General features: G+C 36.1%; 1 protein-coding gene and 1 non-coding gene across 2 annotated transcripts in view; one reads left to right on the forward strand and one right to left on the reverse strand.

The window, feature by feature from the left end:
* The window catches only part of LOC137389641 (protein IWS1 homolog), a 185,136-nt gene that overhangs the window by 55,103 nt on the left and 104,297 nt on the right, over positions 1-25,736 (reverse strand). The gene's annotated exons all lie outside the window — the stretch shown is intronic.
* Positions 2,846-2,929, forward strand: Trnad-guc (transfer RNA aspartic acid (anticodon GUC)). Its single transcript is given in 2 exon segments — positions 2,846-2,882; positions 2,895-2,929. It is a non-coding gene; the product is annotated as a tRNA-Asp (tRNA).

Here is a 25,736-nt window from a genome sequence, read left to right on the forward strand (position 1 = left end):
TAATGATTAATACGCGAACAGCTAACATAGATTGTCTCTCATTTGTTCCGTTTAAAATAATACTTTTGCGTTGACCTATTTTGTTTTTTTAAACTTCAGGTTTAGATAACGGAAAACACAAATGATTGACAACATCAGCTACAAAACACATATTTTTACATATTTTGACATCAAAATTATGGCAGATAGAGTACATGCAGCAAGAAATCCGTGTTAGTATAGTGGTGAGTATCCCCGCCTGTCATGCGAAGCAGCTCGCGGGAGACCGGGGTTCAATTTCCCGACACGGAGAGTTTTGTAAAACTATTATTTTAAGAAACAGACTTACCTTTCCATATAAAATAAAACTTGTATCTCAATGATTTTCCTTAACGTTCAAAAATATTGCTGTAAATACGCCTCAAACTTACTCATGCGCAACTTGAAAATCTCTCTTTTTGAAAAAGCTCACACCTAGCAATTGCTAGATCTAGCAGAGAGTGGTTTCGATCCACCGACCTCTGGGTTATGGGCCCAGCACGCTTCCACTGCACCACTCTGCTTTACATTCAAGTCTTCATCAGCCGTGTGAAGGCAATAATACACATTTTACGAACACGCCAAGCTAATCGAATTCTCCAAAGGCGAAAGAAAATGATCTACTTAGCAAAAACTTTGGAAAGATTCATCGAAAGGGTTGACTTAAAGGGATTATATTTAATGGTTAGCATTAGAATTTGCTAATAAACGTACGACTTGCTGGAGGTGTGTGGGATGAGCTAAAGAATGGTGAGATATGTTTATTTTCGTTGTTTCCGGAAATTATGTTAATATGAAGATCGGCTAAACTTTTTGCCATTAAGATATTTGACTTTGTATGATTTAGCTTAAGTTCTTAATGATTAATACGCGAACAGCTAACATAGATTGTCTCTCATTTGTTCCGTTTAAAATAATACCTTTGCGTTGACCTATTTTGTTTTTTTAAACTTCAGGTTTAGATAACGGAAAACACAAATGATTGACAACATCAGCTACAAAAAACACATATTTTTACATATTTTGACATCAAAATTATGGCAAATAGAGTACATGCAGCAAGAAATCTATGTTAGTATAGTGGTGAGTATCCCCGCCTGTCATGCGAAGCAGCTCGCGGGTGGCCGGGGTTCAATTCCCCGACACGGAGAGTTTTGTAAAACTATTATTTTAAGAAACAGACTTACCTTTCCATATAAAATAAAACTTGTATCTAAATGATTTTTCCTTAACGTTCAAAAATATTGCTGTAAATACGCCTCAAACTTACTCATGCGCAACTTGAAAAATCTCTCTTTTTGAAAAAGCTCACACCTAGTAATTGCTAGATCTAGCAGAGTGGTTTCGATCCACCGACCTCTGGGTTATGGGCCCAGCACGCTTCCACTGCACCACTCTGCTTTACATTCAAGTCTTCATCAGCCGTGTGAAGGCAATAATACACATTTTACGAACACGCCAAGCTAATCGAATTCTCCAAAGGCGAAAGAAAATGATCGACTTAGCAATAACTTTGGAAAGATTCATCGAAAGGGTTGATTTAAAGAGATTATATTTTAATGGTTAGCATTATATAGAATTTGGTAATAAAAGTACGACTTGCTAGAGGGGTGTGGGATGAGCTAAAGAATGGTGAGATATGTTTATTTTCGTTGTTTCCGGAAATTATGTTAATATGAAGATCGGCTAAACTTTTTGCCATTAAGATATTTGACTTTGTATGATTTAGCTTAAGTTCTTAATGATTAATACGCGAACAGCTAACATAGATTGTCTCTCATTTGTTCCGTTTAAAATAATACCTTTGCGTTGACCTATTTTGTTTTTTTAAACTTCAGGTTTAGATAACGGAAAACACAAATGATTGACAACATCAGCTACAAAAAACACATTTTTACATATTTTGACATCAAAATTATGGCAGATAGAGTACATGCAGCAAGAAATCTATGTTAGTATAGTGGTGAGTATCCCCGCCTGTCATGCGAAGCAGCTCGCGGGAGACCGGGGTTCAATTCCCCGACACGGAGAGTTTTGTAAAACTATTATTTTAAGAAACAGACTTACCTTTCCATATAAAATAAAACTTGTATCTCAATGATTTTTTATTAATATTCAAAAATATTGCTGTAAATACGCCTCAAACTTACTCATGCGCAACTTGAAAATCTCTCTTTTTGAAAAAGCTCACACCTAGTAATTGTTAGATCTAGCAGAGAGTGGTTTCGATCCACCGACCTCTGGGTTATGGGCCCAGCACGCTTCCACTGCGCCACTCTGCTTTACATTCAAGTGTTCATCAGCCGTGTGAAGGCAATGATACACATTTTACGAACATGCCAAGCTAATCGAATTCTCCAAAGGCGAAAGAAAATGATCGACTTAGCAATAACTTTGGAAAGATTCATCGAAAGGGTTGATTTAAAGAGATTATATTTTAATGGTTAGCATTATATAGAATTTGGTAATAAAAGTACGACTTGCTAGAGGGGTGTGGGATGAGCTAAAGAATGGTGAGATATGTTTATTTTCGTTGTTTCCGGAAATTATGTTAATATGAAGATCGGCTAAACTTTTTGCCATTAAGATATTTGACTTTGTATGATTTAGCTTAAGTTCTTAATGATTAATACGCGAACAGCTAACATAGATTGTCTCTCATTTGTTCCGTTTAAAATAATACCTTTGCGTTGACCTATTTTGTTTTTTTAAACTTCAGGTTTAGATAACGGAAAACACAAATGATTGACAACATCAGCTACAAAACACATATTTTTACATATTTTGACATCAAAATTATGGCAGATAGAGTACATGCAGCAAGAAATCCGTGTTAGTATAGTGGTGAGTATCCCCGCCTGTCATGCGAAGCAGCTCGCGGGAGACCGGGGTTCAATTCCCCGACACGGAGAGTTTTGTAAAACTATTATTTTAAGAAACAGACTTACCTTTCCATATAAAATAAAACTTGTATCTCAATGATTTTCCTTAACGTTCAAAAATATTGCTGTAAATACGCCTCAAACTTACTCATGCGCAACTTGAAAATCTCTCTTTTTGAAAAAGCTCACACCTAGCAATTGCTAGATCTAGCAGAGAGTGGTTTCGATCCACCGACCTCTGGGTTATGGGCCCAGCACGCTTCCACTGCACCACTCTGCTTTACATTCAAGTCTTCATCAGCCGTGTGAAGGCAATAATACACATTTTACGAACACGCCAAGCTAATCGAATTATCCAAAGGCGAAAGAAAATGATCTACTTAGCAAAAACTTTGGAAAGATTCATCGAAAGGGTTGACTTAAAGGGATTATATTTTAATGGTTAGCATTAGAATTTGCTAATAAACGTACGACTTGCTGGAGGTGTGTGGGATGAGCTAAAGAATGGTGAGATATGTTTATTTTCGTTGTTTCCGGAAATTATGTTAATATGAAGATCGGCTAAACTTTTTGCCATTAAGATATTTGACTTTGTATGATTTAGCTTAAGTTCTTAATGATTAATACGCGAACAGCTAACATAGATTGTCTCTCATTTGTTCCGTTTAAAATAATACCTTTGCGTTGACCTATTTTGTTTTTTTAAACTTCAGGTTTAGATAACGGAAAACACAAATGATTGACAACATCAGCTACAAAAAACACATATTTTTACATATTTTGACATCAAAATTATGGCAAATAGAGTACATGCAGCAAGAAATCCGTGTTAGTATAGTGGTGAGTATCCCCGCCTGTCATGCGAAGCAGCTCGTGGGAGACCGGGGTTCAATTCCCCGACACGGAGAGTTTTGTAAAACTATTATTTTAAGAAACAGACTTACCTTTCCATATAAAATAAAACTTGTATCTCAATGATTTTTTCTTAACATTCAAAAATATTGCTGTAAATACGCCTCAAACTTACTCATGCGCAACTTGAAAATCTCTCTTTTTGAAAAAGCTCACACCTAGTAATTGTTAGATCTAGCAGAGAGTGGTTTCGATCCACCGACCTCTGGGTTATGGGCCCAGCACGCTTCCACTGCGCCACTCTGCTTTACATTCAAGTCTTCATCAGCCGTGTGAAGGCAATGATACACATTTTACGAACATGCCAAGCTAATCGAATTCTCCAAAGGCGAAAGAAAATGATCGACTTAGCAATAACTTTGGAAAGATTCATCGAAAGGGTTGATTTAAAGAGATTATATTTTAATGGTTAGCATTATATAGAATTTGGTAGTAAAAGTACGACTGGCTGGAGGTGTGTGGGATCAGCTAAAGAATGGTGAGATATGTTTATTTTCGTTGTTTCCGGAAATTATGTTAATATGAAGATCGGCTAAACTTTTTGCCATTAAGATATTTGACTTTGTATGATTTAGCTTAAGTTCTTAATGATTAATACGCGAACAGCTAACATAGATTGTCTCTCATTTGTTCCGTTTAAAATAATACTTTTGCGTTGACCTATTTTGTTTTTTTAAACTTCAGGTTTAGATAACGGAAAACACAAATGATTGACAACATCAGCTACAAAACACATATTTTTACATATTTTGACATCAAAATTATGGCAGATAGAGTACATGCAGCAAGAAATCCGTGTTAGTATAGTGGTGAGTATCCCCGCCTGTCATGCGAAGCAGCTCGTGGGAGACCGGGGTTCAATTCCCCGACACGGAGAGTTTTGTAAAACTATTATTTTAAGAAACAGACTTACCTTTCCATATAAAATAAAACTTGTATCTCAATGATTTTCCTTAACGTTCAAAAATATTGCTGTAAATACGCCTCAAACTTACTCATGCGCAACTTGAAAATCTCTCTTTTTGAAAAAGCTCACACCTAGTAATTGCTAGGTCTAGCAGAGAGTGGTTTCGATCCACCGACCTCTGGGTTATGGGCCCAGCACGCTTCCACTGCGCCACTCTGCTTTACATTCAAGTCTTCATCAGCCGTGTGAAGGCAATAATACACATTTTACGAACACGCCAAGCTAATCGAATTCTCCAAAGGCGAAAGAAAATGATCTACTTAGCAAAAACTTTGGAAAGATTCATCGAAAGGGTTGACTTAAAGGGATTATATTTTAATGGTTAGCATTAGAATTTGCTAATAAAAGTACGACTTGCTGGAGGTGTGTGGGATGAGCTAAAGAATGGTGAGATATGTTTATTTTCGTTGTTTCCGGAAATTATGTTAATATGAAGATCGGCTAAACTTTTTGCCATTAAGATATTTGACTTTGTATGATTTAGCTTAAGTTCTTAATGATTAATACGCGAACAGCTAACATAGATTGTCTCTCATTTGTTCCGTTTAAAATAATACCTTTGCGTTGACCTATTTTGTTTTTTTAAACTTCAGGTTTAGATAACGGAAAACACAAATGATTGACAACATCAGCTACAAAAAACACATATTTTTACATATTTTGACATCAAAATTATGGCAAATAGAGTACATGCAGCAAGAAATCCGTGTTAGTATAGTGGTGAGTATCTCCGCCTGTTATGCGAAGCAGCTCGTGGGAGACCGGGGTTCAATTCCCCGACACGGAGAGTTTTGTAAAACTATTATTTTAAGAAACAGACTTACCTTTCCATATAAAATAAAACTTGTATCTCAATGATTTTTTCTTAACATTCAAAAATATTGCTGTAAATACGCCTCAAACTTACTCATGCGCAACTTGAAAATCTCTCTTTTTGAAAAAGCTCACACCTAGTAATTGTTAGATCTAGCAGAGAGTGGTTTCGATCCACCGACCTCTGGGTTATGGGCCCAGCACGCTTCCACTGCACCACTCTGCTTTACATTCAAGTCTTCATCAGCCGTGTGAAGGCAATGATACACATTTTACGAACATGCCAAGCTAATCGAATTCTCCAGAGGCGAAAGAAAATGATCGACTTAGCAATAACTTTGGAAAGATTCATCGAAAGGGTTGATTTAAAGAGATTATATTTTAATGGTTAGCATTATATAGAATTTGGTAGTAAAAGTACGACTGGCTGGAGGTGTGTGGGATCAGCTAAAGAATGGTGAGATATGTTTATTTTCGTTGTTTCCGGAAATTATGTTAATATGAAGATCGGCTAAACTTTTTGCCATTAAGATATTTGACTTTGTATGATTTAGCTTAAGTTCTTAATGATTAATACGCGAACAGCTAACATAGATTGTCTCTCATTTGTTCCGTTTAAAATAATACCTTTGCGTTGACCTATTTTGTTTTTTTTAAACTTCAGGTTTAGATAACGGAAAACACAAATGATTGACAACATCAGCTACAAAAAACACATTTTTACATATTTTGACATCAAAATTATGGCAGATAGAGTACATGCAGCAAGAAATCCGTGTTAGTATAGTGGTGAGTATCCCCGCCTGTCATGCGAAGCAGCTCGTGGGAGACCGGGGTTCAATTCCCCGACACGGAGAGTTTTGTAAAACTATTATTTTAAGAAACAGACTTACCTTTCCATATAAAATAAAACTTGTATCTCAATGATTTTTTCTTAACATTCAAAAATATTGCTGTAAATACGCCTCAAACTTACTCATGCACAACTTGAAAATCTCTCTTTTTGAAAAAGCTCATACATAGTAATTGCTAGATCTAGCAGAGTGGTTTCGATCCACCGACCTGTGGGTTATGGGCCCAGCACGCTTCCACTGCACCACTCTGCTTTACATTCAAGTCTTCATCAGCCGTGTGAAGGCAATAATACACATTTTACGAACACGCCAAGCTAATCGAATTCTCCAAAGGCGAAAGAAAATGATCGACTTAGCAATAACTTTGGAAAGATTCATCGAAAGGGTTGACTTAAAGGGATTATATTTTAATGGTTAGCATTAGAATTTGCTAATAAAAGTACGACTTGCTGGAGGTGTGTGGGATGAGCTAAAGAATGGTGAGATATGTTTGTTTTCGTTGTTTCCGGAAATTATGTTAATATGAAGATCGGCTAAACTTTTTGCCATTAAGATATTTGACTTTGTATGATTTAGCTTAAGTTCTTAATGATTAATACGCGAACAGCTAACATAGATTGTCTCTCATTTGTTCCGTTTAAAATAATACTTTTGCGTTGACCTATTTTGTTTTTTTAAACTTCAGGTTTAGATAACGGAAAACACAAATGATTGACAACATCAGCTACAAAACACATATTTTTACATATTTTGACATCAAAATTATGGCAGATAGAGTACATGCAGCAAGAAATCCGTGTTAGTATAGTGGTGAGTATCCCCGCCTGTCATGCGAAGCAGCTGGTGGGAGACTGGGGTTCAGTTCCCCGACACGGAGAGTTTTGCAAAACTATTATTTTAAGAAACAGACTTACCTTTCCATATAAAATAAAACTTGTATCTCAATGATTTTTCCTTAACATTCAAAAATATTGCTGTAAATACGCCTCAAACTTACTCATGCGCAACTTGAAAATCTCTCTTTTTGAAAAAGCTCACACCTAGTAATTGTTAGATCTAGCAGAGAGTGGTTTCGATCCACCGACCTCTGGGTTATGGGCCCAGCACGCTTCCACTGCGCCACTCTGCTTTACATTCAAGTGTTCATCAGCCGTGTGAAGGTAATGATACACATTTTACGAACACGCCAAGCTAATCGAATTCTCCAAAGGCGAAAGAAAATGATCGACTTAGCAATAACTTTGGAAAGATTCATCGAAAGGGTTGATTTAAAGAGATTATATTTTAATGGTTAGCATTATATAGAATTTGCTAATAAAAGTACGACTTGCTGGAGGTGTGTGGGATGAGCTAAAGAATGGTGAGATATGTTTATTTTCGTTGTTTCCGGAAATTATGTTAATATGAAGATCGGCTAAACTTTTTGCCATTAAGATATTTGACTTTGTATGATTTAGCTTAAGTTCTTAATGATTAATACGCGAACAGCTAACATAGATTGTCTCTCATTTGTTCCGTTTAAAATAATACCTTTGTGTTGACCTATTTTGTTTTTTTAAACTTCAGGTTTAGATAACGGAAAACACAAATGATTGACAACATCAGCTACAAAAAACACATTTTTACATATTTTGACATCAAAATTATGGCAGATAGAGTACATGCAGCAAGAAATCCGTGTTAGTATAGTGGTGAGTATCCCCGCCTGTCATGCGAAGCAGCTCGTGGGAGACCGGGGTTCAATTCCCCGACACGGAGAGTTTTGCAAAACTATTATTTTAAGAAACAGACTTACCTTTCCATATAAAATAAAACTTGTATCTCAATGATTTTTTCTTAACATTCAAAAATATTGCTGTAAATACGCCTCAAACTTACTCATGCGCAACTTGAAAATCTCTCTTTATGAAAAAGCTCACACCTAGTAATTGTTAGATCTAGCAGAGAGTGGTTTCGATCCACCGACCTCTGGGTTATGGGCCCAGCACGCTTCCACTGCGCCACTCTGCTTTACATTCAAGTCTTCATCAGCCGTGTGAAGGTAATGATACACATTTTACGAACACGCCAAGCTAATCGAATTCTCCAAAGGCGAAAGAAAATGATCGACTTAGCAATAACTTTGGAAAGATTCATCGAAAGGGTTGATTTAAAGAGATTATATTTTAATGGTTAGCATTATATAGAATTTGCTAATAAAAGTACGACTTGCTGGAGGTGTGTGGGATGAGCTAAAGAATGGTGAGATATGTTTATTTTCGTTGTTTCCGGAAATTATGTTAATATGAAGATCGGCTAAACTTTTTGCCATTAAGATATTTGACTTTGTATGATTTAGCTTAAGTTCTTAATGATTAATACGCGAACAGCTAACATAGATTGTCTCTCATTTGTTCCGTTTAAAATAATACCTTTGCGTTGACCTATTTTGTTTTTTTAAACTTCAGGTTTAGATAACGGAAAACACAAATGATTGACAACATCAGCTACAAAAAACACATATTTTTACATATTTTGACATCAAAATTATGGCAAATAGAGTACATGCAGCAAGAAATCCGTGTTAGTATAGTGGTGAGTATCTCCGCCTGTTATGCGAAGCAGCTCGTGGGAGACCGGGGTTCAATTCCCCGACACGGAGAGTTTTGTAAAACTATTATTTTAAGAAACAGACTTACCTTTCCATATAAAATAAAACTTGTATCTCAATGATTTTTTCTTAACATTCAAAAATATTGCTGTAAATACGCCTCAAACTTACTCATGCGCAACTTGAAAATCTCTCTTTTTGAAAAAGCTCACACCTAGTAATTGTTAGATCTAGCAGAGAGTGGTTTCGATCCACCGACCTCTGGGTTATGGGCCCAGCACGCTTCCACTGCACCACTCTGCTTTACATTCAAGTCTTCATCAGCCGTGTGAAGGCAATGATACACATTTTACGAACATGCCAAGCTAATCGAATTCTCCAGAGGCGAAAGAAAATGATCGACTTAGCAATAACTTTGGAAAGATTCATCGAAAGGGTTGATTTAAAGAGATTATATTTTAATGGTTAGCATTATATAGAATTTGGTAGTAAAAGTACGACTGGCTGGAGGTGTGTGGGATCAGCTAAAGAATGGTGAGATATGTTTATTTTCGTTGTTTCCGGAAATTATGTTAATATGAAGATCGGCTAAACTTTTTGCCATTAAGATATTTGACTTTGTATGATTTAGCTTAAGTTCTTAATGATTAATACGCGAACAGCTAACATAGATTGTCTCTCATTTGTTCCGTTTAAAATAATACCTTTGCGTTGACCTATTTTGTTTTTTTTAAACTTCAGGTTTAGATAACGGAAAACACAAATGATTGACAACATCAGCTACAAAAAACACATTTTTACATATTTTGACATCAAAATTATGGCAGATAGAGTACATGCAGCAAGAAATCCGTGTTAGTATAGTGGTGAGTATCCCCGCCTGTCATGCGAAGCAGCTCGTGGGAGACCGGGGTTCAATTCCCCGACACGGAGAGTTTTGTAAAACTATTATTTTAAGAAACAGACTTACCTTTCCATATAAAATAAAACTTGTATCTCAATGATTTTTTCTTAACATTCAAAAATATTGCTGTAAATACGCCTCAAACTTACTCATGCACAACTTGAAAATCTCTCTTTTTGAAAAAGCTCATACATAGTAATTGCTAGATCTAGCAGAGTGGTTTCGATCCACCGACCTGTGGGTTATGGGCCCAGCACGCTTCCACTGCACCACTCTGCTTTACATTCAAGTCTTCATCAGCCGTGTGAAGGCAATAATACACATTTTACGAACACGCCAAGCTAATCGAATTCTCCAAAGGCGAAAGAAAATGATCGACTTAGCAATAACTTTGGAAAGATTCATCGAAAGGGTTGACTTAAAGGGATTATATTTTAATGGTTAGCATTAGAATTTGCTAATAAAAGTACGACTTGCTGGAGGTGTGTGGGATGAGCTAAAGAATGGTGAGATATGTTTGTTTTCGTTTTTTCCGGAAATTATGTTAATATGAAGATCGGCTAAACTTTTTGCCATTAAGATATTTGACTTTGTATGATTTAGCTTAAGTTCTTAATGATTAATACGCGAACAGCTAACATAGATTGTCTCTCATTTGTTCCGTTTAAAATAATACTTTTGCGTTGACCTATTTTGTTTTTTTAAACTTCAGGTTTAGATAACGGAAAACACAAATGATTGACAACATCAGCTACAAAACACATATTTTTACATATTTTGACATCAAAATTATGGCAGATAGAGTACATGCAGCAAGAAATCCGTGTTAGTATAGTGGTGAGTATCCCCGCCTGTCATGCGAAGCAGCTGGTGGGAGACTGGGGTTCAGTTCCCCGACACGGAGAGTTTTGCAAAACTATTATTTTAAGAAACAGACTTACCTTTCCATATAAAATAAAACTTGTATCTCAATGATTTTTCCTTAACATTCAAAAATATTGCTGTAAATACGCCTCAAACTTACTCATGCGCAACTTGAAAATCTCTCTTTTTGAAAAAGCTCACACCTAGTAATTGTTAGATCTAGCAGAGAGTGGTTTCGATCCACCGACCTCTGGGTTATGGGCCCAGCACGCTTCCACTGCGCCACTCTGCTTTACATTCAAGTGTTCATCAGCCGTGTGAAGGTAATGATACACATTTTACGAACACGCCAAGCTAATCGAATTCTCCAAAGGCGAAAGAAAATGATCGACTTAGCAATAACTTTGGAAAGATTCATCGAAAGGGTTGATTTAAAGAGATTATATTTTAATGGTTAGCATTATATAGAATTTGCTAATAAAAGTACGACTTGCTGGAGGTGTGTGGGATGAGCTAAAGAATGGTGAGATATGTTTATTTTCGTTGTTTCCGGAAATTATGTTAATATGAAGATCGGCTAAACTTTTTGCCATTAAGATATTTGACTTTGTATGATTTAGCTTAAGTTCTTAATGATTAATACGCGAACAGCTAACATAGATTGTCTCTCATTTGTTCCGTTTAAAATAATACCTTTGTGTTGACCTATTTTGTTTTTTTAAACTTCAGGTTTAGATAATGGAAAACACAAATGATTGACAACATCAGCTACAAAAAACACATTTTTACATATTTTGACATCAAAATTATGGCAGATAGAGTACATGCAGCAAGAAATCCGTGTTAGTATAGTGGTGAGTATCCCCGCCTGTCATGCGAAGCAGCTCGTGGGAGACCGGGGTTCAATTCCCCGACACGGAGAGTTTTGCAAAACTATTATTTTAAGAAACAGACTTACCTTTCCATATAAAATAAAACTTGTATCTCAATGATTTTTTCTTAACATTCAAAAATATTGCTGTAAATACGCCTCAAACTTACTCATGCGCAACTTGAAAATCTCTCTTTATGAAAAAGCTCACACCTAGTAATTGTTAGATCTAGCAGAGAGTGGTTTCGATCCACCGACCTCTGGGTTATGGGCCCAGCACGCTTCCACTGCGCCACTCTGCTTTACATTCAAGTCTTCATCAGCCGTGTGAAGGTAATGATACACATTTTACGAACACGCCAAGCTAATCGAATTCTCCAAAGGCGAAAGAAAATGATCGACTTAGCAATAACTTTGGAAAGATTCATCGAAAGGGTTGATTTAAAGAGATTATATTTTAATGGTTAGCATTATATAGAATTTGGTAATAAAAGTACGACTTGCTGGAGGTGTGTGGGATGAGCTAAAGAATGGTGAGATATGTTTATTTTCGTTGTTTCCGGAAATTATGTTAATATGAAGATCGGCTAAACTTTTTGCCATTAAGATATTTGACTTTGTATGATTTAGCTTAAGTTCTTAATGATTAATACGCGAACAGCTAACATAGATTGTCTCTCATTTGTTCCGTTTAAAATAATACCTTTGTGTTGACCTATTTTGTTTTTTTAAACTTCAGGTTTAGATAACGGAAAACACAAATGATTGACAACATCAGCTACAAAAAACACATTTTTACATATTTTGACATCAAAATTATGGCAGATAGAGTACATGCAGCAAGAAATCCGTGTTAGTATAGTGGTGAGTATCCCCGCCTGTCATGCGAAGCAGCTCGTGGGAGACCGGGGTTCAATTCCCCGACACGGAGAGTTTTGCAAAACTATTATTTTAAGAAACAGACTTACCTTTCCATATAAAATAAAACTTGTATCTCAATGATTTTTTCTTAACATTCAAAAATATTGCGGTAAATCCGCCTCAAACTTACTCATGCGCAACTTGAAATTCTCTCTTTTTGAAAAAGCTCACACCTAGTAAATGTTAGATCTAGCAGAGAGTGGTTTCGATCCACCGACCTCTGGGTTATGGGCCCAGCACGCTTCCACTGCGCCACTCTGCTTTACATTCAAGTGTTCATCAGCCGTGTGAAGGCAATGATACACATTTTACGAACATGCCAAGCTAATCGAATTCTCCAAAGGCGAAAGAAAATGATCGACTTAGCAATAACTTTGGAAAGATTCATCGAAAGGGTTGATTTAAAGAGATTATATTTTAATGGTTAGCATTATATAGAATTTGGTAATAAAAGTACGACTTGCTGGAGGTGTGTGGGATGAGCTAAAGAATGGTGAGATATGTTTATTTTCGTTGTTTCCGGAAATTATGTTAATATGAAGATCGGCTAAACTTTTTGCCATTAAGATATTTGACTTTGTATGATTTAGCTTAAGTTCTTAATGATTAATACGCGAACAGCTAACATAGATTGTCTCTCATTTGTTCCGTTTAAAATAATACCTTTGTGTTGACCTATTTTGTTTTTTTAAACTTCAGGTTTAGATAACGGAAAACACAAATGATTGACAACATCAGCTACAAAAAACACATTTTTACATATTTTGACATCAAAATTATGGCAGATAGAGTACATGCAGCAAGAAATCTATGTTAGTATAGTGGTGAGTATCCCCGCCTGTCATGCGAAGCAGCTCGCGGGAGACCGGGGTTCAATTCCCCGACACGAAGAGTTTTGTAAAACTATTATTTTAAGAAACAGACTTACCTTTCCATATAAAATAAAACTTGTATCTCAATGATTTTCCTTAACGTTCAAAAATATTGCTGTAAATACGCCTCAAACTTACTCATGCGCAACTTGAAAATCTCTCTTTTTGAAAAAGCTCACACCTAGTAATTGCTAGATCTAGCAGAGAGTGGTTTCGATCCACCGACCTCTGGGTTATGGGCCCAGCACGCTTCCACTGCGCCACTCTGCTTTACATTCAAGTCTTCATCAGCCGTGTGAAGGTAATGATACACATTTTACGAACACGCCAAGCTAATCGAATTCTCCAAAGGCGAAAGAAAATGATCGACTTAGCAATAACTTTGGAAAGATTCATCGAAAGGGTTGATTTAAAGAGATTATATTTTAATGGTTAGCATTATATAGAATTTGGTAATAAAAGTACGACTTGCTGGAGGTGTGTGGGATGAGCTAAAGAATGGTGAGATATGTTTATTTTCGTTGTTTCCGGAAATTATGTTAATATGAAGATCGGCTAAACTTTTTGCCATTAAGATATTTGACTTTGTATGATTTAGCTTAAGTTCTTAATGATTAATACGCGAACAGCTAACATAGATTGTCTCTCATTTGTTCCGTTTAAAATAATACCTTTGTGTTGACCTATTTTGTTTTTTTAAACTTCAGGTTTAGATAACGGAAAACACAAATGATTGACAACATCAGCTACAAAAAACACATTTTTACATATTTTGACATCAAAATTATGGCAGATAGAGTACATGCAGCAAGAAATCCGTGTTAGTATAGTGGTGAGTATCCCCGCCTGTCATGCGAAGCAGCTCGTGGGAGACCGGGGTTCAATTCCCCGACACGGAGAGTTTTGCAAAACTATTATTTTAAGAAACAGACTTACCTTTCCATATAAAATAAAACTTGTATCTCAATGATTTTTTCTTAACATTCAAAAATATTGCGGTAAATCCGCCTCAAACTTACTCATGCGCAACTTGAAATTCTCTCTTTTTGAAAAAGCTCACACCTAGTAAATGTTAGATCTAGCAGAGAGTGGTTTCGATCCACCGACCTCTGGGTTATGGGCCCAGCACGCTTCCACTGCGCCACTCTGCTTTACATTCAAGTGTTCATCAGCCGTGTGAAGGCAATGATACACATTTTACGAACATGCCAAGCTAATCGAATTCTCCAAAGGCGAAAGAAAATGATCGACTTAGCAATAACTTTGGAAAGATTCATCGAAAGGGTTGATTTAAAGAGATTATATTTTAATGGTTAGCATTATATAGAATTTGGTAATAAAAGTACGACTTGCTGGAGGTGTGTGGGATGAGCTAAAGAATGGTGAGATATGTTTATTTTCGTTGTTTCCGGAAATTATGTTAATATGAAGATCGGCTAAACTTTTTGCCATTAAGATATTTGACTTTGTATGATTTAGCTTAAGTTCTTAATGATTAATACGCGAACAGCTAACATAGATTGTCTCTCATTTGTTCCGTTTAAAATAATACCTTTGTGTTGACCTATTTTGTTTTTTTAAACTTCAGGTTTAGATAACGGAAAACACAAATGATTGACAACATCAGCTACAAAAAACACATTTTTACATATTTTGACATCAAAATTATGGCAGATAGAGTACATGCAGCAAGAAATCTATGTTAGTATAGTGGTGAGTATCCCCGCCTGTCATGCGAAGCAGCTCGCGGGAGACCGGGGTTCAATTCCCCGACACGAAGAGTTTTGTAAAACTATTATTTTAAGAAACAGACTTACCTTTCCATATAAAATAAAACTTGTATCTCAATGATTTTCCTTAACGTTCAAAAATATTGCTGTAAATACGCCTCAAACTTACTCATGCGCAACTTGAAAATCTCTCTTTTTGAAAAAGCTCACACCTAGTAATTGCTAGATCTAGCAGAGAGTGGTTTCGATCCACCGACCTCTGGGTTATGGGCCCAGCACGCTTCCACTGCGCCACTCTGCTTTACATTCAAGTCTTCATCAGCCGTGTGAAGGCAATAATACACATTTTACGAACACGCCAAGCTAATCGAATTCTCCAAAGGCGAAAGAAAATGATCTACTTAGCAAAAACTTTGGAAAGATTCATCGAAAGGGTTGACTTAAAGGGATTATATTTTAATGGTTAGCATTAGAATTTGCTAATAAAAGTACGACTTGCTGGAGGTGTGTGGGATGAGCTAAAGAATGGTGAGATATGTTTATTTTCGTTGTTTCCGGAAATTATGTTAATATGAAGATCGGCTAAACTTTTTGCCATTAAGATATTTGACTTTGTATGATTTAGCTTAAGTTCTTAATGATTAATACGCGAACAGCTAACATAGATTGTCTCTCATTTGTTCCGTTTAAAATAATACCTTTGTGTTGACCTATTTTGTTTTTTTAAACTTCAGGTTTAGATAACGGAAAACACAAATGATTGACAACATCAGCTACAAAAAACACATTTTTACATATTTTGACATCAAAATTATGGCAGATAGAGTACATGCAGCAAGAAATCTATGTTAGTATAGTGGTGAGTATCCCCGCCTGTCATGCGAAGCAGCTCGCGGGAGACCGGGGTTCAATTCCCCGACACGGAGAGTTTTGTAAAACTATTATTTTAAGAAACAGACTTACCTTTCCATATAAAATAAAACTTGTATCTCAATGATTTTCCTTAACGTTCAAAAATATTGCTGTAAATACGCCTCAAACTTACTCATGCGCAACTTGAAAATCTCTCTTTTTGAAAAAGCTCACACCTAGTAATTGCTAGATCTAGCAGAGAGTGGTTTCGATCCACCGACCTCTGGGTTATGGGCCCAGCACGCTTCCACTGCGCCACTCTGCTTTACATTCAAGTCTTCATCAGCCGTGTGAAGGCAATAATACACATTTTACGAACACGCCAAGCTAATCGAATTCTCCAAAGGCGAAAGAAAATGATCTACTTAGCAAAAACTTTGGAAAGATTCATCGAAAGGGTTGACTTAAAGGGATTATATTTTAATGGTTAGCATTAGAATTTGCTAATAAAAGTACGACTTGCTGGAGGTGTGTGGGATGAGCTAAAGAATGGTGAGATATGTTTATTTTCGTTGTTTCCGGAAATTATGTTAATATGAAGATCGGCTAAACTTTTTGCCATTAAGATATTTGACTTTGTATGATTTAGCTTAAGTTCTTAATGATTAATACGCGAACAGCTAACATAGATTGTCTCTCATTTGTTCCGTTTAAAATAATACCTTTGCGTTGACCTATTTTGTTTTTTTAAACTTCAGGTTTAGATAACGGAAAACACAAATGATTGACAACATCAGCTACAAAAAACACATATTTTTACATATTTTGACATCAAAATTATGGCAGATAGAGTACATGCAGCGAGAAATCCGTGTTAGTATAGTGGTGAGTATCCCCGCCTGTCATGCGAAGCAGCTCGTGGGAGACCGGGGTTCAATTCCCCGACACGGAGAGTTTTGCAAAACTATTATTTTAAGAAACAGACATACCTTTCCATATAAAATAAAACTTGTATCTCAATGATTTTTCCTTAACATTCAAAAATATTGCGGTAAATCCGCCTCAAACTTACTCATGCGCAACTTGAAATTCTCTCTTTTTGAAAAAGCTCACACCTAGTAATTGTTAGATCTAGCAGAGAGTGGTTTCGATCCACCGACCTCTGGGTTATGGGCCCAGCACGCTTCCACTGCACCACTCTGTTTTACATTCAAGTGTTCATCAGCCGTGTGAAGGTAATGATACACATTTTACGAACACGCCAAGCTAATCGAATTCTCCAAAGGCGAAAGAAAATGATCGAGTTAGCAATAACTTTGGAAAGATTCATCGAAAGGGTTGATTTAAAGAGATTATATTTTAATGGTTAGCATTATATAGAATTTGGTAATAAAATTACGACTTGCTGGAGGTGTGTGGGATGAGCTAAAGAATGGTGAGATATGTTTATTTTCGTTGTTTCCGGAAATTATGTTAATATGAAGATCGGCTAAACTTTTTGCCATTAAGATATTTGACTTTGTATGATTTAGCTTAAGTTCTTAATGATTAATACGCGAACAGCTAACATAGATTGTCTCTCATTTGTTCCGTTTAAAATAATACCTTTGCGTTGACCTATTTTGTTTTTTTTTAAACTTCAGGTTTAGATAACGGAAAACACAAATGATTGACAACATCAGCTACAAAACACATATTTTTACATATTTTGACATCAAAATTATGGCAGATAGAGTACATGCAGCAAGAAATCCGTGTTAGTATAGTGGTGAGTATCCCCGCCTGTCATGCGAAGCAGCTCGCGGGAGACTGGGGTTCAATTCCCGACACGGAGAGTTTTGCAAAACTATTATTTTAAGAAACAGACTTACCTTTCTATATAAAATAAAACTTGTATCTAAATGATTTTTCCTTAACGTTCAAAAATATTGCTGTAAATACGCCTCAAACTTACTCATGCGCAACTTGAAAATCTCTCTTTTTGAAAAAGCTCACACCTAGTAATTGCTAGATCTAGCAGAGTGGTTTCGATCCACCGACCTCTGGGTTATGGGCCCAGCACGCTTCCACTGCGCCACTCTGCTTTACATTCAAGTCTTCATCAGCCGTGTGAAGGCAATAATACACATTTTACGAACACGCCAAGCTAATCGAATTCTCCAAAGGCGAAAGAAAATGATCGACTTAGCAATAACTTTGGAAAGATTCATCGAAAGGGTTGATTTAAAGAGATTATATTTTAATGGTTAGCATTATATAGAATTTGGTAATAAAAGTACGACTTGCTAGAGGGGTGTGGGATGAGCTAAAGAATGGTGAGATATGTTTATTTTCGTTGTTTCCGGAAATTATGTTAATATGAAGATCGGCTAAACTTTTTGCCATTAAGATATTTGACTTTGTATGATTTAGCTTAAGTTCTTAATGATTAATACGCGAACAGCTAACATAGATTGTCTCTCATTTGTTCCGTTTAAAATAATACCTTTGTGTTGAACTATTTTGTTTTTTTTAAACTTCAGGTTTAGATAACGGAAAACACAAATGATTGACAACATCAGCTACAAAAAACACATTTTTACATATTTTGACATCAAAATTATGGCAGATAGAGTACATGCAGCAAGAAATCTATGTTAGTATAGTGGTGAGTATACCCGCCTGTCATGCGAAGCAGCTCGCGGGAGACCGGGGTTCAATTCCCCGACACGGAGAGTTTTGTAAAACTATTATTTTAAGAAACAGACTTACCTTTCCATATAAATTAAAACTTGTATCTCAATGATTTTTTATTAATATTCAAAAATATTGCTGTAAATACGCCTCAAACTTACTCATGCGCAACTTGAAAATCTCTCTTTTTGAAAAAGCTCACACCTAGTAATTGCTAGATCTAGCAGAGAGTGGTTTCGATCCACCGACCTCTGGGTTATGGGCCCAGCACGCTTCCACTGCACCACTCTGCTTTACATTCAAGTCTTCATCAGCCGTGTGAAGGCAATGATACACATTTTACGAACATGCCAAGCTAATCGAATTCTCCAAAGGCGAAAGAAAATGATCGACTTAGCAATAACTTTGGAAAGATTCATCGAAAGGGTTGATTTAAAGAGATTATATTTTAATGGTTAGCATTATATAGAATTTGCTAATAAAAGTACGACTTGCTAGAGGGGTGTGGGATGAGCTAAAGAATGGTGAGATATGTTTATTTTCGTTGTTTCCGGAAATTATGTTAATATGAAGATCGGCTAAACTTTTTGCCATTAAGATATTTGACTTTGTATGATTTAGCTTAAGTTCTTAATGATTAATACGCGAACAGCTAACATAGATTGTCTCTCATTTGTTCCGTTTAAAATAATACCTTTGTGTTGACCTATTTTGTTTTTTTAAACTTCAGGTTTAGATAACGGAAAACACAAATGATTGACAACATCAGCTACAAAAAACACATTTTTACATATTTTGACATCAAAATTATGGCAGATAGAGTACATGCAGCAAGAAATCTATGTTAGTATAGTGGTGAGTATCCCCGCCTGTCATGCGAAGCAGCTCGCGGGAGACCGGGGTTCAATTCCCCGACACGGAGAGTTTTGTAAAACTATTATTTTAAGAAACAGACTTACCTTTCCATATAAAATAAAACTTGTATCTCAATGATTTTTTATTAATATTCAAAAATATTGCTGTAAATACGCCTCAAACTTACTCATGCGCAACTTGAAAATCTCTCTTTATGAAAAAGCTCACACCTAGTAATTGTTAGATCTAGCAGAGAGTGGTTTCGATCCACCGACCTCTGGGTTATGGGCCCAGCACGCTTCCACTGCGCCACTCTGCTTTACATTCAAGTGTTCATCAGCCGTGTGAAGGCAATGATACACATTTTACGAACATGCCAAGCTAATCGAATTCTCCAAAGGCGAAAGAAAATGATCGACTTAGCAATAACTTTGGAAAGATTCATCGAAAGGGTTGATTTAAAGAGATTATATTTTAATGGTTAGCATTATATAGAATTTGGTAATAAAAGTACGACTTGCTAGAGGGGTGTGGGATGAGCTAAAGAATGGTGAGATATGTTTATTTTCGTTGTTTCCGGAAATTATGTTAATATGAAGATCGGCTAAACTTTTTGCCATTAAGATATTTGACTTTGTATGATTTAGCTTAAGTTCTTAATGATTAATACGCGAACAGCTAACATAGATTGTCTCTCATTTGTTCCGTTTAAAATAATACCTTTGCGTTGACCTATTTTGTTTTTTTAAACTTCAGGTTTAGATAACGGAAAACACAAATGATTGACAACATCAGCTACAAAACACATATTTTTACATATTTTGACATCAAAATTATGGCAGATAGAGTACATGCAGCAAGAAATCCGTGTTAGTATAGTGGTGAGTATCCCCGCCTGTCATGCGAAGCAGCTCGCGGGAGACCGGGGTTCAATTCCCGACACGGAGAGTTTTGCAAAACTATTATTTTAAGAAACAGACTTACCTTTCCATATAAAATAAAACTTGTATCTAAATGATTTTTCCTTAACGTTCAAAAATATTGCTGTAAATACGCCTCAAACTTACTCATGCGCAACTTGAAAATCTCTCTTTTTGAAAAAGCTCACACCTAGTAATTGCTAGATCTAGCAGAGTGGTTTCGATCCACCGACCTCTGGGTTATGGGCCCAGCACGCTTCCACTGCACCACTCTGCTTTACATTCAAGTCTTCATCAGCCGTGTGAAGGCAATAATACACATTTTACGAACACGCCAAGCTAATCGAATTCTCCAAAGGCGAAAGAAAATGATCGACTTAGCAATAACTTTGGAAAGATTCATCGAAAGGGTTGATTTAAAGAGATTATATTTTAATGGTTAGCATTATATAGAATTTGGTAATAAAAGTACGACTTGCTAGAGGGGTGTGGGATGAGCTAAAGAATGGTGAGATATGTTTATTTTCGTTGTTTCCGGAAATTATGTTAATATGAAGATCGGCTAAACTTTTTGCCATTAAGATATTTGACTTTGTATGATTTAGCTTAAGTTCTTAATGATTAATACGCGAACAGCTAACATAGATTGTCTCTCATTTGTTCCGTTTAAAATAATACCTTTGCGTTGACCTATTTTGTTTTTTTAAACTTCAGGTTTAGATAACGGAAAACACAAATGATTGACAACATCAGCTACAAAAAACACATTTTTACATATTTTGACATCAAAATTATGGCAGATAGAGTACATGCAGCAAGAAATCTATGTTAGTATAGTGGTGAGTATCCCCGCCTGTTATGCGAAGCAGCTCGCGGGAGACCGGGGTTCAATTCCCCGACACGGAGAGTTTTGTAAAACTATTATTTTAAGAAACAGACTTACCTTTCCATATAAAATAAAACTTGTATCTCAATGATTTTTTATTAATATTCAAAAATATTGCTGTAAATACGCCTCAAACTTACTCATGCGCAACTTGAAAATCTCTCTTTATGAAAAAGCTCACACCTAGTAATTGTTAGATCTAGCAGAGAGTGGTTTCGATCCACCGACCTCTGGGTTATGGGCCCAGCACGCTTCCACTGCGCCACTCTGCTTTACATTCAAGTCTTCATCAGCCGTGTGAAGGCAATAATACACATTTTACGAACACGCCAAGCTAATCGAGTTCTCCAAAGGCGAAAGAAAATGATCGACTTAGCAATAACTTTGGAAAGATTCATCGAAAGGGTTGATTTAAAGAGATTATATTTTAATGGTTAGCATTATATAGAATTTGGTAATAAAAGTACGACTTGCTAGAGGGGTGTGGGATGAGCTAAAGAATGGTGAGATATGTTTATTTTCGTTGTTTCCGGAAATTATGTTAATATGAAGATCGGCTAAACTTTTTGCCATTAAGATATTTGACTTTGTATGATTTAGCTTAAGTTCTTAATGATTAATACGCGAACAGCTAACATAGATTGTCTCTCATTTGTTCCGTTTAAAATAATACCTTTGCGTTGACCTATTTTGTTTTTTTAAACTTCAGGTTTAGATAACGGAAAACACAAATGATTGACAACATCAGCTACAAAAAACACATTTTTACATATTTTGACATCAAAATTATGGCAGATAGAGTACATGCAGCAAGAAATCTATGTTAGTATAGTGGTGAGTATCCCCGCCTATCATGCGAAGCAGCTCGCGGGAGACCGGGGTTCAATTCCCCGACACGGAGAGTTTTGTAAAACTATTATTTTAAGAAACAGACTTACCTTTCCATATAAAATAAAACTTGTATCTCAATGATTTTCCTTAACGTTCAAAAATATTGCTGTAAATACGCCTCAAACTTACTCATGCGCAACTTGAAAATCTCTCTTTTTGAAAAAGCTCACACCTAGTAATTGCTAGATCTAGCAGAGAGTGGTTTCGATCCACCGACCTCTGGGTTATGGGCCCAGCACGCTTCCACTGCACCACTCTGCTTTACATTCAAGTCTTCATCAGCCGTGTGAAGGCAATAATACACATTTTACGAACACGCCAAGCTAATCGAATTCTCCAAAGGCGAAAGAAAATGATCTACTTAGCAAAAACTTTGGAAAGATTCATCGAAAGGGTTGACTTAAAGGGATTATATTTTAATGGTTAGCATTAGAATTTGCTAATAAAAGTACGACTTGCTGGAGGTGTGTGGGATGAGCTAAAGAATGGTGAGATATGTTTATTTTCGTTGTTTCCGGAAATTATGTTAATATGAAGATCGGCTAAACTTTTTGCCATTAAGATATTTGACTTTGTATGATTTAGCTTAAGTTCTTAATGATTAATACGCGAACAGCTAACATAGATTGTCTCTCATTTGTTCCGTTTAAAATAATACCTTTGCGTTGACCTATTTTGTTTTTTTAAACTTCAGGTTTAGATAACGGAAAACACAAATGATTGACAACATCAGCTACAAAAAACACATATTTTTACATATTTTGACATCAAAATTATGGCAGATAGAGTACATGCAGCAAGAAATCCGTGTTAGTATAGTGGTGAGTATCCCCGCCTGTCATGCGAAGCAGCTCGTGGGAGACCGGGGTTCAATTCCCCGACACGGAGAGTTTTGCAAAACTATTATTTTAAGAAACAGACATACCTTTCCATATAAAATAAAACTTGTATCTCAATGATTTTTCCTTAACATTCAAAAATATTGCGGTAAATCCGCCTCAAACTTACTCATGCGCAACTTGAAATTCTCTCTTTTTGAAAAAGCTCACACCTAGTAATTGTTAGATCTAGCAGAGAGTGGTTTCGATCCACCGACCTCTGGGTTATGGGCCCAGCACGCTTCCACTGCACCACTCTGCTTTACATTCAAGTGTTCATCAGCCGTGTGAAGGTAATGATACACATTTTACGAACATGCCAAGCTAATCGAATTCTCCAAAGGCGAAAGAAAATGATCGACTTAGCAATAACTTTGGAAAGATTCATCGAAAGGGTTGATTTAAAGAGATTATATTTTAATGGTTAGCATTATATAGAATTTGGTAATAAAAGTACGACTTGCTGGAGGTGTGTGGGATGAGCTAAAGAATGGTGAGATATGTTTATTTTCGTTGTTTCCGGAAATTATGTTAATATGAAGATCGGCTAAACTTTTTGCCATTAAGATATTTGACTTTGTATGATTTAGCTTAAGTTCTTAATGATTAATACGCGAACAGCTAACATAGATTGTCTCTCATTTGTTCCGTTTAAAATAATACCTTTGCGTTGACCTATTTTGTTTTTTTTTAAACTTCAGGTTTAGATAACGGAAAACACAAATGATTGACAACATCAGCTACAAAACACATATTTTTACATATTTTGACATCAAAATTATGGCAGATAGAGTACATGCAGCAAGAAATCCGTGTTAGTATAGTGGTGAGTATCCCCGCCTGTAATGCGAAGGCTCGCGGGAGACCGGGGTTCAATTCCCGACACGGAGAGTTTTGCAAAACTATTATTTTAAGAAACAGACTTACCTTTCTATATAAAATAAAACTTGTATCTAAATGATTTTTCCTTAACGTTCAAAAATATTGCTGTAAATACGCCTCAAACTTACTCATGCGCAACTTGAAAATCTCTCTTTTTGAAAAAGCTCACACCTAGTAATTGCTAGATCTAGCAGAGTGGTTTCGATCCACCGACCTCTGGGTTATGGGCCCAGCACGCTTCCACTGCACCACTCTGCTTTACATTCAAGTCTTCATCAGCCGTGTGAAGGCAATAATACACATTTTACGAACACGCCAAGCTAATCGAATTCTCCAAAGGCGAAAGAAAATGATCGACTTAGCAATAACTTTGGAAAGATTCATCGAAAGGGTTGATTTAAAGAGATTATATTTTAATGGTTAGCATTATATAGAATTTGGTAATAAAAGTACGACTTGCTAGAGGGGTGTGGGATGAGCTAAAGAATGGTGAGATATGTTTATTTTCGTTGTTTCCGGAAATTATGTTAATATGAAGATCGGCTAAACTTTTTGCCATTAAGATATTTGACTTTGTATGATTTAGCTTAAGTTCTTAATGATTAATACGCGAACAGCTAACATAGATTGTCTCTCATTTGTTCCGTTTAAAATAATACCTTTGTGTTGACCTATTTTGTTTTTTTTAAACTTCAGGTTTAGATAACGGAAAACACAAATGATTGACAACATCAGCTACAAAAAACACATTTTTACATATTTTGACATCAAAATTATGGCAGATAGAGTACATGCAGCAAGAAATCTATGTTAGTATAGTGGTGAGTATCCCCGCCTGTCATGCGAAGCAGCTCGTGGGAGACCGGGGTTCAATTCCCCGACACGGAGAGTTTTGTAAAACTATTATTTTAAGAAACAGACTTACCTTTCCATATAAATTAAAACTTGTATCTCAATGATTTTTTATTAATATTCAAAAATATTGCTGTAAATACGCCTCAAACTTACTCATGCGCAACTTGAAAATCTCTCTTTTTGAAAAAGCTCACACCTAGTAATTGCTAGATCTAGCAGAGAGTGGTTTCGATCCACCGACCTCTGGGTTATGGGCCCAGCACGCTTCCACTGCGCCACTCTGCTTTACATTCAAGTCTTCATCAGCCGTGTGAAGGCAATGATACACATTTTACGAACATGCCAAGCTAATCGAATTCTCCAAAGGCGAAAGAAAATGATCGACTTAGCAATAACTTTGGAAAGATTCATCGAAAGGGTTGATTTAAAGAGATTATATTTTAATGGTTAGCATTATATAGAATTTGGTAATAAAAGTACGACTTGCTAGAGGGGTGTGGGATGAGCTAAAGAATGGTGAGATATGTTTATTTTCGTTGTTTCCGGAAATTATGTTAATATGAAGATCGGCTAAACTTTTTGCCATTAAGATATTTGACTTTGTATGATTTAGCTTAAGTTCTTAATGATTAATACGCGAACAGCTAACATAGATTGTCTCTCATTTGTTCCGTTTAAAATAATACCTTTGTGTTGACCTATTTTGTTTTTTTAAACTTCAGGTTTAGATAACGGAAAACACAAATGATTGACAACATCAGCTACAAAAAAGTCATTTTTACATATTTTGACATCAAAATTATGGCAGATAGAGTACATGCAGCAAAAAATCTATGTTAGTATAGT

The sequence above is a fragment of the Watersipora subatra genome, chromosome 3 (genome assembly GCF_963576615.1).
Source record: "Watersipora subatra chromosome 3, tzWatSuba1.1, whole genome shotgun sequence".
In the NCBI taxonomy this organism is placed as follows: domain Eukaryota; kingdom Metazoa; phylum Bryozoa; class Gymnolaemata; order Cheilostomatida; family Watersiporidae; genus Watersipora; species Watersipora subatra.